At 36.9% G+C, this 6,652-nt stretch overlaps 1 pseudogene; it reads left to right on the forward strand.

The window, feature by feature from the left end:
• The first annotated feature begins 3,710 nt into the window (after window positions 1-3,710).
• On the forward strand, window positions 3,711-4,363 carry LOC150059674 (THO complex subunit 7 homolog pseudogene; annotated as a pseudogene).
• Window positions 4,364-6,652: the final 2,289 nt, after the last annotated feature.

Consider the following 6,652-nt stretch of genomic DNA (forward strand, 5'->3'; position numbering starts at 1 on the left):
TTAGTCAGGCATCATATTCAGTTCTGAAAATGCAATCCTATTCCCATTAATTTATTATTTTACTGGGGAGGATGACAAGCAAATACATAAGCAATATAAAAACTTGACAGAGAAAAGAATAATAAATAAAACAAATATATATAATATGTACAAATACATGTACACTGTTGGATAGAAACTTCTTTGGTGAGTTCAGAGAACAGCAAGGAGACCAGCTTGTCTGCAGCCCAGGAAAGCCAGAGAGAGAGGCACAAAAGATGAAATCAAAGATACTTGGAGAACAGATGCTCAACTGCCTCCTATCAAGTTAGAATTCTATCATTAATACAAATGATAATCAGCATAATTTTTCATGATTCATCCATGTTATTGAGAACATCAAAACCTCATTCTTGTGCTGTGGGGGAGCAGTGGCTCACATCTGTACTCCTAGACACTCAAGAGGCTGAGATCTGAGAATCATGGTTCAAAGCCAGTCTAGGTAGCTAAGTTCCTGAGGTTCTTATGTACAATTCATTGCCCAAAAATGCTAGAAATAGAGCTGTGGCTCAAACAGTAGAGCACTAGTCTTAAGCAAGAAAACTGAGGGATGGTGCCTAGGCCATGAATTCAAGCACCTGGCAAACATACACACACACCTGCACACACACGTCATTATACACACCATTCCTATTTTGTTGTACCACAGCCTGATCAACTATTCAGACTGATGGACATATGGATTGTTTCTAGTTCTTGGCTATTACAAGTAACACCTTTTGACTGTTACAAGCATTCATGTACAAACATTAGTGTGGACATGCTCTCATTTATCTTGGATGGTTGTACAGGAATGTAATAATTTGAGCAAATAGAGCAGTAATGCTTATCTGTTTAGAATCAGAAAAACTGGTTTTCACGGATGACATTAAATTGTTATCATTAATGTGTGGGAGTTTCAGTTGTTCCATATTCTCTCTGAATCTTTGGTGTATGCTCATTCCTTTTAATTTTGGCCATTCTGATAGGTATATGGATATGGATGTTATTTTGTAGGGTTTTTTTTGCATATGCTTATTGACTTAGTGTTGTGGCATGTGCCTATTTCTCATCTATTTACTTTGTAGTGTGTGTGTGTGTGTGTGTGTGTGTGTGTGTGTGTGTGTGTGTGAGTATGCTGAGGGGTGTGTGTGTGTGTGTGTGTGTGTGCCTGGAAATAAGTGCTGGCATATTTGTGATTTCTTTTTCTCTCTTTGCATTTCAGTTTGGGAAGTTTCTTTGAATATAATTCAAGTTCATTGATTATTTCCTAATCACTTAATGTCTATTAATGCTGTTGCCTTTCCTTCTGGAGCTTTGGTTATTTACCTATTTCTGTCGTATATTTTATAATTTCCATGTACCACGATATTTCGATTGTAGTTTAAAGAAAAAGAATCTCCATACTTACCTACAGAGTTCCAATTGAAGTTTATTACTTTGTGTGGAAGCATATTTCCAATGGATATGCTTAATATACATTCTTCAACATTTTTTATAGTGAAGGTATTAAACTCTTACATAGAACACATGTCTGTTTTACAAGATACTTTTTCCTGGGCAAAGAATTATAAGTTGAGAGTTTTGGTATTCAATTTCTAGTACATCGAGATGTTGCTCCACTTTCTTCTAGTTTGCATTGTTTCCATCAAGAATTCTGCTGTCATCCTTGTCTTTGATCTGTATGTATTTTATCTCTGACTGTCTCTTAAATTCTCCCTTGTTCACTGGTTCTAATAATTTAATTATAATGTGCTAATGCATAGTTTTCTTCATCTGTCTTGTGCTTAGGGTCCTTTAAGATCTTTAGACCTGAATTTTATAGAGTTTGTATACTGGAAACTTTTTGTGACATTCTTCTCTCTTTTTCCTCTCCTTTGGACATCCAAATTCACTTGTATTAGGGTAGCTGAAGTTACTCACCACCTACTGACTTATTCAAGATTTTTATCTTTCAAACAATTTCATTCAGGATTATTTAAATTATCATGTATTTGAGCTCACTAATTTTTCCTGTAATGCCTAAACTACTATTGCTTCTTTCTTGTCTCTTTATTCCGTACATTCTAGTGGTGACTTCCAAAAATCAGATTCAGGAATTTATTTTCAATTTGTTTATGTATTAATTCATTCATTGCTAGTACTAGGGCTAAAACACAGGGCCGATGTGCTGTCTTTTGGCTTTTTCTGGTCCATGTTGGCACTCTACCACACTCTATAGAACCACCCACACATAGGGATTTTTGCTGGCTAATTGGTGATAAAAGTCTGTCAGATAATGTATGCTTGGATTGGCTTTGAACGATGATCCTCGTATCTCACTCTCCTGAGAAGCTAGGATTGTAAGTGTAAGTCACCAGCATGAAGCCCAGGTCTTCTCTACCTTCTGCATCTATAACCACCTTTTCAACTTTTCCTCTAATGCTTTAAACATATGGAACGTACATACTTTGTTCTGGTGCCAGTATTAACAAACCATATTAATATTTTCCAATGTTATTTCTTGGCTAATTTCAAATGTTTGGTTTTATTTACTTTTATGGGGTTTATGTTCCTGTATCTTTCCATGTGCAACAATTTAGATGAGAAGCCTTTTTACCTTTGAGGGCTGTACATACTTTATTTCTACAAATATACTTAAACTCTGTTCTAGGAGATGGCTAATGAAAAACATATGATCGTTTTGAGTCCTGCTTTTACTCTTCATTAGGTGGGGGAAAGAACAGTGATTAGGTCCAGTTTTGGTCCTAATTTTAGTGAGGCAAAATCCTGAGTACTGTATACAAGTGCCTTATAAAGTATGAGCCTTTCCACTCCGGCTGGTGGAAACACATTCAATTTGTGGCTCTGTATGAGCTCTAGGGATTTTCTTCTCTAATTCTGTGAGATTCTTCTCACAGGATAGTTGCTTATGCTGTTCAGTTATCAGCTGAATATTTGAAAAAATGTATTATATTTATTACATTATATTCTAATGATGTGGTTTTATGTGTTTCTTTTCAATGAAGGGACAGTCTTTCATATTTCATTACCAGTGCCTGGACAAGCACCTAACATGTGATTAAAAAAATCAAGAAATACTTCATGGAGGTTCAGTGAGCTTTTCCTGGTTCTTCATAGGGACATGCTCAAGGACTCACTACGAACACACCTCAGTCTCAAGTGCCATCCCTCGTTGGCATTTCAGGATTCTATGCAAGTGTCAGACTCTGAGACTGTTTATTCTTCCCATTTGTTTGCCACATGGTTGTTAGGGAAAGTGATAATTCACAGTTACTGTAAGGCAGATAGCTGGGGGTGTCCATGAAACAGAACCAAATGGCATATCTCTTAGGGTTTCTCCTTAGTCCATCTGTACTGACTTCTGAAAATATCATAGCCCAGGAGTCAGAAAACCCAGCTCTGCAGTCTGTTCTGCCACCTGCTGGCTGTATAAACTAAGTCTGTCAACTCACCTACTGAAGCTATTTTTCTCAATTGTACAATGGCATTGTTAATATGCTACAGTCTCTTATCTGAATTTCCAATATCCTAAAAGCCAGGAAAAGCAAATGCTTTGCCATACTTCCTGTGACATCAAATCTGACTCGTGTGGAATGAACCAATGTGAAGTCTTTAAAAAGTTTTATTGATCCCATTACGGCTGCTTCGACACCTGAGACTACCATATAAAAGATTAAGTAGAGTTTGACCTTCGCCGCCAGCGGGAAGACACCATTGAAGACGCCATGGGAACTTCAACAGACGATGAAGTGATACGAAGCATCTCCTAATTGATGGAGACGGCGTGGGTGATGATTGGAGAATTAATCTGCTAGTGAAAAGTTTTGTTAAATGGTGCAACTCTGGATCCCATGAAGAAGGATATGCTGAGCACACGTTTTCAATGGGCAAAACTTTGCTGGTGTATGATATGAATCTCAGAGAAATGGAAAATTATGAAAAGATTTAGAAAGAAATAGAAGGTAACATTGCTGAAGCACATAAAAAAATTGCTGAGTGCAAAAAGGAGATTCTTCAAGCAAAAAGAATACGGAAGAACCGCCAAGAATATGATGCTTTGGCGAAAGTGATCCAGTGTCATCCAGATAGGCATCAGACATTAAAGGAACTAGAGGCTCTGGGCAAAGAATTAGAACATCTTTCACATATTAAAGAAAGTGTTGAAGATAAGCTGGACTTGAGATGCAAACAATTTCATGTTCTTAGTACTATCCATGAACTTCAACAAACATTGGAAAGTGATGAGAAGCTGTCGGAGGGAGAAGGTGAAGAAACTTTCATGGCTATAGAACCTAAGTCATATAGACAGGCTAGTTACTCATTCCCAAGAGTATTAAAATAGCTGTGGTGTGTTTAGAATTTGTTATATTCTTGAAATATTTAGTTTGGCTGTGAAATATTTTAGTTTTAAATATTTACATTTTATTCTTTTTCACACAAAAAATGATTTCATTATATATTTGGTTTTATTGAGATGAGAGGTTATCTGTTATTGTACTGTAGTTTGAACTTAGGGCCTTGCATTTGCTGGGCAGGTACTTTACCATGTGAGTTTCAACTCTAACCTGTATTTTTTATCCTTCCCCACCCTTTTCTTTTTATCAGTACCAGAGGTTGAACTCAGAACTTGGGGCTACCTGTTCTCGCTCTGCTTTCTTGCTCAAGAGTGAGCCATGCCTACAGTCCAGAATTTTTTACTGCTTAGCTGAACATGGAGTTTTCTAGATTTTTTTTTATTCAGGATTCTTTTGAACTGTAACCCTCAGATATCAGCTTTTTGAGTAGGGCAGGTTGCAGTCCTGAACTGCCAGTACCCAGCTCAATTTTTGGTCTTAAAAGTAGGAAATAGCATCTAAAAATGTTTTAAAGTTGCATGATTTTGTTCATTACCACTCTAGGTAGCTTTTGGTAACATTTATAGTTTTATAAAGAAAGACTGTAAGAAAGTGGCATTTTGGTATGTATATGAGCTTAGTAAAGTCCATGAACAAAACTTTGGGGACCCAGAACCTATAAACTATATGCATGATACTTGTATATTCCTTGTGGGAAAGGGTTCCATGATGTTGGGGATTTCTGATTTAAGAGATAAATCTTAAGTATTTTATACTTGAGTATTAAATGCTAGTAATAAATTTTAGTATTTTTTTAAATTTAATTTTATTTTAATATATAGAGGGGTTACAGTTATATTCGCCAGATAGAAGGTGTAATGCTTCTCACACATTGATCCCCCTTCTCATGTTTTTGTCCTCATTTCCCTCCCCCACCTCCTCCTAAATTTTAGTATTTTAATACTTGCTTTAGTATGTAACACTGGAGAAACATGGTTAAGTGTTTTGTTATTTTTTTTTCTATATGGTTCCTTAAAATCTGTTTTAGTAGAAAAGTAATCGAATAAGGAGTTGTTTGAAATAAAAAAAGATTAAGTAAACTCATAAAATAAACTTATGTTTGTCAATGCAGAAAGATTCTGAGTTCCCAAACAGCCCCATGATATACAACCTTATGTAAATATGCACTGGGCCAAGCATTTCCTGAACTCTTGAGGTTATAGTGTAAGGAATCACAAATGAAAGAATCTACCTTGTGCTTTCGTGCATTAAATCCTCAGGGAATAGAAAATATTCATATTTTAATTATGGATCCTTTTTTTTTCTTTTTGGTTGGTTGTGGGGCTTGAACTCTGGGCCTGGGCACTGGCCCTGAGCTTCTCAGCTCAAGGCTACTGCCCTACCCCTTGAGCCACAGTGCCACTTCTCATTTTCTGTGGTTAATTGGAGATAAGAATCTCAGGGATGTTAGTGCCTGGGCTGGTTTTGAACCTCGATCCTCAGATCTCAGCCTTCTGAGTAGAATTACAGAAGTGAGTCACCAGGCCCTGCTTATGGATCCTTTTACCCTGAAATAAAGACATTTCCTTAACCATTCTGGAAGAACACTAACTGTAACACACTTATTCCAATAATGTGCTTATGTTTTTCTATTCCTTTCGCACCACTATCTTGTCAGTTGCTTTTCCTTTTCCTGATATCCCAATCTTTCAATGTCTTTGAGAATGAGATGAGAACATATGGGTTTTCTCCCAAGAAAATTGCTCATTGGCACCTGTAGGCACTCTAGAGAAGTCACGTATTCCCCAAGTCCCTCGGAGGATCCTATTTTGGGAGTTCATCCTCGTGGGATTACATAATGCCATATGTCTCAGAAAGGTATCATTTCATACATTCAACTTATTTTTTATTTTAAAAATTATAGTCAGGTGCCAGTGGCTCTTGCCTGTAATCCTAACTCAGGAGGCAGAGATCTGAGGATCACAGTTTAAAGACAGCCTGGGTGGAAAAGTTCATGAGGTTCATCTCAAATTAACCACCAAAAATGTCTCAGTTACAGCTGTGGTTCAAGTAGAGTGCCAGCTTTGAGCAAAAATAGCTCAGGACAGACAGCACTAAAGCCCTGTGTTCAAGTCCCAGGATCAGCATTAAAAGAAAGAAAACACTTTTCTTTTTTTTCTTTTACCATCCAGTCTGTTTACTTGTAGATTTATAGGCATATCCTGGTTACCACAAATGAGGGAAACCTTGAAACCCATGTTTCTTTGGGTCTAGCTTACTTTGCTTAATAAAAGTTT

Source organism: Megascapheus bottae, chromosome 8 (assembly GCF_031878675.1).
Source record: "Megascapheus bottae isolate mThoBot1 chromosome 8, mThoBot2.hap1, whole genome shotgun sequence".
NCBI classification, from domain to species: domain Eukaryota; kingdom Metazoa; phylum Chordata; class Mammalia; order Rodentia; family Geomyidae; genus Megascapheus; species Megascapheus bottae.